The sequence below is a fragment of the Oncorhynchus nerka genome, linkage group LG4 (genome assembly GCF_034236695.1).
Source record: "Oncorhynchus nerka isolate Pitt River linkage group LG4, Oner_Uvic_2.0, whole genome shotgun sequence".
NCBI lineage: Eukaryota > Metazoa > Chordata > Actinopteri > Salmoniformes > Salmonidae > Oncorhynchus > Oncorhynchus nerka.
In genome coordinates this window covers 60,373,258-60,384,297 of record NC_088399.1, presented here as the reverse complement: position 1 = coordinate 60,384,297, position 11,040 = coordinate 60,373,258, and the positions used below count along the sequence as shown (strand labels likewise).

Genomic DNA, 11,040 nt, shown 5'->3' with positions numbered 1-11,040 from the left:
TCTCCATTGCAACTGTTCTCTTTAAAGTCTGTCTTCTATTCCGTTGGTTACATTTCCATTGCCATCTCTTGCTTCTTTGTTCTGGCTTTGTAAGCTCAGAGAGATTTCACTTCTCCATTCTCTTTTTTCTTCCAGTATCTCTTCCTGGCTTTTTGCAGATGTTCCTGGAATTTTATAGGTTCATTTTTTATTTAGTTTTTACAGTATGTCTGTGACCTCTGTGCTGTTTACAAAGGTAAATACTACTTAGTTTCCAACTAGTGCACACATTGGAACATTTAATAGATTAAATGCGTTTAAAACATGATTAAATCAGCCTAAAGTTAAAAAAACTAATAACAGAATGAATTTGTCATTTCCACCACATTCTGTCATTTATTTCCACCACAGTTAAGTTTGATGGAAATTACTGATGGAAATGAGGCTTCTAGTTTTTGGAGAAAAATTACAGGCTGTTCAGAATGCTTTGGCTAGTATTACAACTAGCACATAGTTTACACCAAATACATAAAATGTACACATTCTTACAAAATTCTACCACAATTGAAAGAAATGATAGCCTGTTTGGAAATGACTGACATATTTTTCTTCAACTTTTGGACATCACATCTGGAACAAATGTTTGCTGCAGCCATGTGCTTCAGTGTCACCATAAGTTTCCACGGTAACCACATGAACATTCTCTTGAAAAAATGTTCTTAAATGAGGAATTTGTCCTCTGATGGAAATGACACCACTGCCAAGACAGATATATTTGGTGTAAAAAATGAACAATAAACGGCATACTCACAAATATTGATATAGATTTTATTTCATTGACTCTTTTTTTTCTCTAATAGATAACATGTAATGTGTAATTATTTATGCTTTCTCATAGAAAAAAACATAGTAGAAGCTCAAAGGTCTGGGTCGGGGACAAGGGCAAAACAGTGATGTTCGAGTAGCAAAATAAGTTGATAGAGAGGTGTTAAAAAATTCTGAGGTGATTGTAGTGTGAACTTAACATACAAATTACCTTCTATTTTTATTATTGAAATAAAATCCTAAACATGTACCCCGAGGACATAGAGAGGAGTTACAGAATCACCCTACAATGACTACCCAGGTGTATTGATATCCCTGCGTTTCTATTACTGTTAGCAGCTCGTCGAGTCTATTTGAATTAATATTGAGGAATATTTCACTTTCTTTGGACATAGGAACAACATTTGTTGTGCGACTCGAGTTTCGCCATCAGGTGGAAGACTGTGTCCCCTCTCTGGTCAGTCTCACCAGAGGAAAGGAAGGAGAGAGCAGGGACAGTGAGAGGCAAACCCTCTCCCTCCCTGCTGATGTGACTAATGCCGAGTTCAAAACAACAGGCAACTCGGAAATCTCTGACTTCCGAGCGTTCAAGACAACTGGGAACTTGGGGACATTTTTTTATCCGGATGGGAAAAATAGTTTGGAGCGGTCATCCAAGTCGGAAACTCACACATCTTTCTAGAAATCCGAATTGAAGATCCCTCATTGACCTCGTTTTTTTCAGAGAACCCAGTTGTCTCGATAGCACCATGACCATCAGATTCAGGTCCCATCAGTCCAGTAAAATAAAAAGCAAATTGTTTGCAAATTATTTCAATTTATGCTCGCACTTGCGAGCTTTGCCTCACAAGTGCTACTCCAACTGATCTATTTTATTATCAAAGCTTGAGTTTTTTAAAATATAATATGGTCTGAGAAGAACAATATTGGCAGGCCAGGCATATAGCCAATATGCAGTGATAATGTACTAGGCCTACAGCACAAACCTCATTCCTACAGAACTGTTTTTATTAGGTTAATGTTCCATTTTTTAAGTCCTGTTTAAAAAAAATCTGGGTGGTAGATCTCGGCTTGCTTTTTGACTACGAAAGTGATCTTGACTCAGAAAAGGTTGGCGACCACTGCTCTAGCTCTTCACTCCCCTCTCTTCCTCCTCACTCTCTCCAGCTCAGCCCCAGTGTCTGAGCGATGAAGGAGAAGACGTGTGTATCCTCCAGGATTGCCTTAGTGGTAGGCTTTCCCACCCCGTGCCCACTGCGGGTGTCTACCCGAACCATAAGAGGCTGGGCCTGCCCGGGGATGTTGCCCACACCGTGCTGCAGTGTGGCACAGTACTTCAGGGTGTGGCGGGGCACCACCCGGTCATCATGGTCACCAGTCAGTAGGAGCATGGCAGGGTAGGCAGCGCCAATGTGAGGTGGAGGGGGGAGGTTGTGGAGAGGGGAGTACCTGAGGGTGAGAGGAGGGAGAAAGAGATAATTGAGTTCTACCAAATATTTATTGTACAAATTACATGCAGAGCTACAATGTGGCGTCCAATGCATTTGTGTTTATGTTCAGTATGAGTTGTATGTTAAGTGTGTGATTTGAGTATGCCAGACTTACTTGATGAACCATTTGAACTGCTCAGGGTGGTCTGCACAGCCGTAGTCAGTGGTCCAGGCGTGGCTGATGGTAAACTTGTGGAACTTGAGCATGTCCATCACCCTAACCTTAGCCACAGCACAGCCAAACAGGTCCGGACACTGATTCACACACACCAATGGGTTTGAAAGTGTGCGTGTGTGTGTGTGTGTGTGTGTGTGTGTGGACCCAGAGACATGACTCTCTCTGTGTGAGAGAGAGAGAGATAGAAAGACATGTCTTACACTTGTTATATGATTAATTACACTTCTAAAACATACCCAACACACACACACACACACACACACACACACACACACACACACACATCTTTCCTAAATGGCCATAGACACCAGTAGGATTGTAAAACATTTGCCTGCTGACAGTACTTAGCACCACTGAACAGTGTGACTGGCTCATACGTGGATGTAAAGGGAAAAAATCCCTATTAAAAGTGAAAAGTGAAGTTGTGAAGTTGTTTGCCACTGACAACAGTCGGTAAGTTCATCACCACCGGGTCGGCATGCAACAGGTACCGCTTTTGTTCTAGCAAAAGAAGGAACAGGTGTGATAAATACCTATCGGCAATCTATCGGCTGTGAGATTCTCCATGTGTTTCATGCTATAGAGAGAGAGAGACCTGTCTTACACTTAAACATACCCGACTCACTCTTTGACACACACACACGCTGGCACACACACACACGCTGGCACACACACACACACACTGGCACACACACACACACACACACACACACACACACACACACACACACACACACACACACACACACACACACACACACACACACACACACACACAACAGCAACATCCAATCTATCCTAAATAGTCACTTAAAATAAGGAAGTACTCTTTAGTTGGATTTGTACAATGCAATATGGTTGGCAGTCTTTTAAAATGATGTAGCTAACATAGCACCTGCTGGTCAACATAGTTGACCAGCAGGTGCTGTGTAATCACTGAATTAATAGTAGCTAAGTAGAAAAATACTAGTTGATGGACTTTACATTAACAATTATACTGAAGATATAAAACATTTAAAGAGAATGCGGTTATGATTGACCGAACTAGGAGACAATTTAGAAAGATGGCCTTAAATGCCATCCCCTCTCCATACCCACGAGCAGTCCCCCGTTGGGGGCGCTGTTGATGGCTATGCAGCTGGCTATGGTGTAGTTCTCCTGGATCAGATACTCAGCTGCACACCGGAAGTCATCAAAGCAATTCTGCTTGTTCCCCAGGGTACCACCTAGACAGAAGAAGGATTTCAACTCTAGAAGGGATACTGCCATAGTCCATAGATCACATGTCATTTAGCAGACACTTTTCCACACTATCCTGGCCTTGCAAGCGCCATGCTCTGCCAACTAAACAGAGAGACTGGGGCCGAGTATCAACAGTCAAAGCTACAATAGTTTCCATTCCTCATCTTACCCCCCCCCCCCAAGCATGGCAGGTGAAGACAAAACAGTGGAAAGCTGTGCTAGTGAATATAAAACTAGCGAATCACAGCCCCCAGCCTGTTGCTTTATTTAACCTATTTCTATGCGTCTTTATGTGGGGAAGATACAGTACCTTTGTGCCAGGTCTGTCCGTACTCCCCTCCTCCTCAGATGTTGGCTATAGCCAGGATTCCCCCCAGGTGTCTCACAAACAGCAGGTATGCAACACTGACAGAGCGAGAGAGACAGCGAGGGGAGGGGTGATGGACGTCACATCGACGTCACTCAAATCACACCGACTCAGAATACGGTTCACTTGGATGAATTCTATACTTGTGAATTCCTGGAGGGGAAAGATTCATCATGTTCTGTTGGAGGTCCATGCGTTGTGATACCAACTTGTAGTATGGTTGGATAGAGTTCTCAAAGCCTCCATATCCGTACAGGAAGACAGGGTGTGATCCGTCCTTCTTAAGACCCTGGGCATGCACCAGGAACATGGGGATTTAAGTTCCATCCTTACTGGTGTAAAACTCCTGAAACACACAGCAATATTGTCATAGTGAAAGTGTCAAGATACCGTTAAGTTGTTACTGTAAGTAGTTGTAATCTGCTGTTGTCTTACCTGGTTGGTCTCATAGTTCATAGTCCTCCTGTTGAATACCCTTCACCTCCACCTGTCTGAACACTGTGGGTTCTGGAGACGCTTGGCTCAGGTCACAGTGGTAAATCACACCGGGGAGAGACATGACACATAGGGGTTAGAGGTCCTAGAGAGGTCAAAGGTTATAGATAATAAGGACGTTGGCAGGGATTGTACCCAAACCGTGGTATTGAAAGCTAGTCATCCTTTGTGTTGAATGTAAGCCACTCCATACTAACAGTGTGAATATTAACCCTAATGCCAATGAAAATCCCATATCCTTTTCATGTCTAACACCACAAAATAAGTTGACTATCCCCTAGGAGACAATCCAGTACCTGGCGTGGTGAAGGAGGTGAACTTGTAGAAGAAGTCGAAGTGTTTCTTCTTACAGCTGAGGCTCACCACAGTGCCCACGTCCAGAGGCAGATTCTGACCAGACCACCAGTGGACAGCTCATACAACTGCAGGATGTCCTTCACGTCATGGACATAGTTGACCAGCAGGTGGAGCTGGTTCACACAGGCCACAGAGCCTATAAGGAAGACAGACAATTCTTACATGTAGGCTACTTGGGTTCCTTCTGAGCATATCAACACGTCTAGAATCAGTTATTTCTGTTTAAAACTTGAACCATTGGCAGCTAAATAATGAAACTGGCCTTGGATTATAAGGAAGGCATAACGCAACAATGACCTGACATATATAGGATCCAATTTCATGGCAAATTATTGCAAGGGGGATGCAATTTCTGTTTTGTTTCACAATGTTGAAGTACACTGTGTTAGGCATTCTTCACACGCTGTTCTTTCTCTCGTCCAATAGATGGCAGTCTGCTTTTTGTAATTGTAGTACAGCATGGGACACAGACTTCCTGTTTAACTCCTTTCCCCTCTCAAGTGATCTTTGTCTAAGACACAGCAACTACACTGGATATTCTAGTATGGGGAGTTCAACCAAAACGAAGAAGTGCAATGCTAGTAAGTCAAGTCGAGTATAAATAGAACAAATGTCAATAATGTCGCTTGAATTTGCTGATTTCCAACAGTGTGCGTATGTACAGTACACGCTGTTAACGTTATACTCACGTGTGTGTATTGTTCTAGGAATGGCGAGAGATAGAGAGAGCCACACACCCACGGCCCTTAATACACTGAGCATACATCGCAAAGCACCTGGTAGAACCTCCTAAAACCTTCAAAGCACACCCTCAACCACAGATACGGCAGTAAACATCTGTGGCCCCACTTCCAGTACTGATTCAAATCCCTCAGCTAACAGAATGATAGGCAGATGACACACCACTGCTCTAATGATATTAGTCAATATGGTACCAATATGGTTTGGTGAAGAACATCCTTGTGGTACGTCAAAGGCACAAACTTTAAATGAGAGGTAACTCACATATGACCCGTTCCTGCCCGACTACATTGAAGACGCGTGCCAGATCTTACAATGCCTGGAAGTATCTTATGAACTAGGGCTGAGAAAAATTGCTTGCTACGTCACAAACATCTCGCAGGTGATAGATTTTAAAACGGGATTCATTGAGACAACGTTCCCGTACTTGCAAAGTTGCATGCTACGGCGAAAGTGGGTTAACCAAGACCACGAACTTTCCACTCACTGTGGTTGATAGACTGACACATAAATATTCAAATCTAAAAAGTGAAACTTGGCAAGTAGCCTGACCATACCAAACTTATTTTACCTCCTTTAGCGGGCTCCAACCCTGATCCTGGATACTCACACAGAAACTCAAATTTGAGTTTCAACCCAGCACGAAAAACACATTTGGCTTATCACCATCAGCATGATTAGGTCATTAGGTCATATCACTTGTTTTAGTGGTGGGCTGGAACAAAATCCTGCACACCCTGTAGGTCTCCAGAACCAGGGTTGGATACCACTGCTCAGGTTTCTCTTACCCAGGACGTCTTTGTCGTGCTGGGGTAGATAGGTCCTCCAGTGCTCCTTGTTTGGTGTCGCCAGGTCAATGTTGATCAGGCAGTAGCGAGGGGCGTCCAGGTTGGTGCGGAAGGTGAACACACTGCCCTCGTTGGTGATGTAAGAGTACTGCGCCTCAAAGTTGTGCACCAGCTTCACCCAAGGCAGCAGGTCTATAGGTACAGATGCAGTCAAATATATTGGCACACATGCAACATACAAGCGAGTGCAATGGAGCAGAATGTAGTTGAATGGCTATATTTACCCTGTAGCAAACTTGCCACAGGTGAGATAAAGTTAGAGTAAATGACAATCCCTTTCCTCCAACCACATTAACTTGTGAATAATTTAGTCCATTTTTTTACTTTGAAGTGAAAAATCTCATTCAGTTTCGATGTATTTTTCTTGGTCCTGTGCAGTTGGAAATCAACTACCAAATGTTTTACTGCATCTGTACAGGACAATAAGAGCTAGAATTGAGACACACCTATGACGTCAGGTATTCATACAGGGTCTGATTAAAATGGTAGGGACAGACCTGTGATGCCATTGGGTAGCTTCTCCGGGTCACAGTATCACAGCTGGTTGAATGGCTCACAGCCTTCTGTGATGTTGAGCACTGCATACCTGCCGTCATCCGACACCTGGAGAGAGCGAGAGAGAAAGAAGATGCGGGGAGACAGAGAGAGTAAGATTGTGAGAGAGGGGGGGACAAGGAGGGTGAGTGAGAAATACAAATAATTTGACGCTTTAGCACTAGCTGATGCTATCCCTACATGAACAATGCAAGTCATTACTTACAAACTGAGATCATAAGATCGCTCCGGGATTGAGAAAGAGTCAAACAAGGTGGAGGAGAGAAGTGAGGGAGCTGAGAAAAAGAGTGACAGTGTAATAGCAGTAGATTCATATGGAGAATGTGGTGGACAACAGGTGAGAAATGTAAAGAAAAAACATTCTCTTTAAACTCACTGTTACTCCACTCTGCCATTTTGGATGGTCAGGAAACTCAGCCACCAGGATGTCCTCTGATTGGTTGGTGCCGATCACATGGTAGTAGAGTTTCTGATTGAGGTTGGATGTGGTCTCTGTGCCTGTGGAGCAATGCAGAAAGCTGTGTGTTTTTCAACGTGTCTGTGCACTTGTACAGTAGGTACAGTGCATTCAGAAAGTATTCAGACCCCTTCCCTTTTTCCACATTTTGTTACGTTTCAGCTTTATTCCAAAATGGGTCAAATAAAATAAAGTCCTCATCAATCTACACACAATACCCCATAATGGCAAAGTGAAAACAGGTTTTAAGAAATGTTTGCAAATGTATTCAAATTAAAAAACAAATTATTGACATAACTATTCAGGCCCTTTGTTTTCAGACTCGAAATTGAGCTCAGGTGCATCCTGTTTCGAATGATCATTCTTGCGATGTTTCTTTCTAAAACTTGGAGACTACCTGTGGTCAATTCAATTGATTGGACATGATTTGGAAAGGCACACACCGGTCTATATAAGGTCCTACAGTTGGACCCACATGACAAAGGAAAAAATAAGCCATTAAGTCGAAGGAATTGTCCATTGAGCTCCGAGACAGGAACGCATAAGAGTCACAGATCTGGGGAAGAGTACCAATGTCTGCAGCATTGAAGGTTCCCAAGAAGACAGTGGCCTCCATCATTCTTATATGGAAGAAGTTTGGAACCACCAAGACTAGACTTTCTAGAGCTGGCCGCCCAGCCAAACTGAGTAGTTGGGGGAGAAGGGCCTTGGTCAGGGAAGTGACCAAGAATCTCTGACAGAGCTCTAGAGTTCCTCTGTGGAGATGGGAGAACCTTCAAGAAGGACACCGATCTTTGCAGCACTCAAACAATCAGGCCTTTATGGTAGAGTGGCCAGATGGAAGCCACTCCTCAGTAAAATGCACATGACAGCCGGCTTGGAGTTTGCCAAAAGGCACCTAAAGGACTCTCAGACCATGAGAAACAAGCTGCTCTGGTCTGATGAAACCAAGATTGAACTCTTTGGTCTTAATGCCAAGCGTCATGTTTGGAGGAAACCTGGCATTATCCCTAGGGTGAAACATGGTGGTGGCAGCATCATGCTGTGGGAATATTTTTCAGAGGAAGGGACAGGGAGACTAGTCAGGATCGAGGGAAAGATGAACGAAGCAAAGTACAGAGAGATCCTTGATGAAAACCTGCTCCAGAGCGCTCAGGACCTCAGACTGGGTCGGAGGTTCACCTTCCAACAGGACAATGACCTTAAGCACACAGCCAAGACAATGCAGGAGGTGGCTTCGGGACAAGTCTCTGAATGTCCTTGAGTGGCCCAGCTGGACTTGAACCTGATTGAACATCTCTGGAAAACCTGACAGAGCTTGAGAGGATCTGCAGAGAAGAATGGGAGCAACTCCCCAAATACAGGTGTGCCAAGCTTGTAGCATCATACCCAAGAAGACTCAAGGCTGTAATCACTGTCAAAGGTTCTTCAAACAAGGTATTGAGTAAAGGGTCTGAAATCTTATGTAAAAGTGATATTTCAGTTTTTGCTTTGTCAGAGGAGTGATCAGGAAAAACAATTGAATCAATTTTAGAATAAGGCTGTAACGTAACAAAGTGCAACAAGTCAAGATGTCTGAATAATTTCTGAATGCACTGTATACTATGTTGTACTGTATACAGTAGATTTCATGAGTGTGTGTGTGTGTGTGTGTGTGTCTCACCATCAGCCTTGCCGTCCTGCCGGGGGTAACAATTATAAAACACCCCGCGGGCATCGTGGGTCCAGGCCAGGCAGCTGAACTTCACCCTGTCCAGGACATCAGGCAGCGTCATGAGGTCATCAGCCTTTAGGAAGTGCACTGTCACCCAGTCGGAGCCACTGGAGCTCAGGCCATACGCAAAGTACTCGCACTCCTCAGACAAGCGCCCCACTGAAAGGAGAAGGAGAGCGAGGTAAGGAGAGAGGAAAAGGAAAAATAGATATTACATTGTGTGATATTATAATGTATAATGTAAAGTGGGCCTATCATTTGTGTTTTTTAGCAATATACTCCACCTTTGTCAGAGCAATAAAATCTAATGACAGAATAGAAATGTCAATTGCTTTACAAGAGAGGAGGAGGAATTGTGAGGACTGAGGTTGAGACATACACGCAAATACACTATAAAATGTTGTATTACAGTAATCAGCTCACTCTTCAAGGCTACAGTACCATCCGCAGACAGTGTGTTTGGGTCAAAGAAGATTGTGGCCGGTCCGTCCAGAGAATCCTGCACACAGAGCGCATCCTGGTTCTGCAGGCCCTGGTTATGGAAGTAGAAATACCTATGGACCGAGGAAACCAGTTATATTTGTTCCACCACGGAGAGCATCAGACACACATACAGTGCCTTCAAAAAGTATACTCCTTGATTTATTCCACATTTTGTTATGTTACAGCCTGAATTTAAAAAATATGAAATAGACACATAATGACAAAGTGAAAACATTCTTAGAAATGTTAGCAAGTGTATTGAAAATGAAATTTAGAACTCATTTACGTAAGTATTCACACCTGAGTCAATACTTTGTAGAAGCACGTTTGGCGGTGATTAAAGCTTTAAGTCATCTTGGGTATGTCTGTACCAGCTTTGCACATCTGGATTTGCAGATTTTCTCAAGCTCTTAAATTAGATGGGAGCAGCAATCTTCAAGTCTTTCTACAGATGTTCAATGAGATTCAAGTCTGGGCTTTGGCTGGGCCACTGAAGGACTTTCACATTCTTGTTCTGAAGCCATTCCAGCATTTATTTGACTGTATGCTTGGGGTCATTGTCCTGTTGGAATGTAAATCTTTGCCCCAGTCTAAGGTAGCTTGCACTCTGAAGCAGGTTCTCGTTAAGGATTTGCCTGCATTTGGCTCCATTCATTATTCCCTCTAGCCCTACCAGTCTTCCAGTCCCTGCCACTGAAAAACATCCCCATAGCATGATACTGTCACCACCATGCTTCACGGTAGGTTTGGTGTTAGACAGGTGATGCCAGGTTTTCTCTAGACATAGCGGTTTACGTTGTCGTCTCACCAGACCACAGAATCTTTTGCCTTATGCTCGCAGTCTTTCACATGCCTTTTTACAAACTCCAGGCTTGCCGTCATTCTCAGGAGTTGCTTCAGCCTGCTCACTCACCTATGAAGCCCAGATTGGTGAAGTGCTGTAGAGACTGTTGTCCTTCTGGCTGGTACTCCCATCTCAACTAAAGAACTCTGTCATTTCGTCAGTGGTCAATGGGTTCTTGGTCACCTCCCTGACCATGGTCCTTCTTCTTCTTCTTCTTCCCAGATGCTCAGTTTGGTCAGAAAGCCAGCTTTAGGGAGAGTCTGGGTAGTGCCAAGGCTGAGGAGTAAGTTTCACACATGCAGTTATTGCGTAGTTACCTCTTTTTGTGCATTTTCTTGGAAATAAGTGTGTAGGCTTTTGTTCCAGCTCAGCACTGAATCCTTTTGATTAGTCCTTAACTTGTTGACGCTACCCATCCCGGTAGCGGGATAATTGTCCTTCAGCAACCGCTGAATAGCATAGCGC

At 43.7% G+C, this 11,040-nt stretch overlaps 1 pseudogene; it reads right to left on the bottom strand.

Annotated features, from left to right (window-relative positions):
• Nucleotides 1–793: 793 nt before the first annotated feature.
• Nucleotides 794–10,613, bottom strand: LOC115128766 (prolyl endopeptidase-like; annotated as a pseudogene).
• Nucleotides 10,614–11,040: the final 427 nt, after the last annotated feature.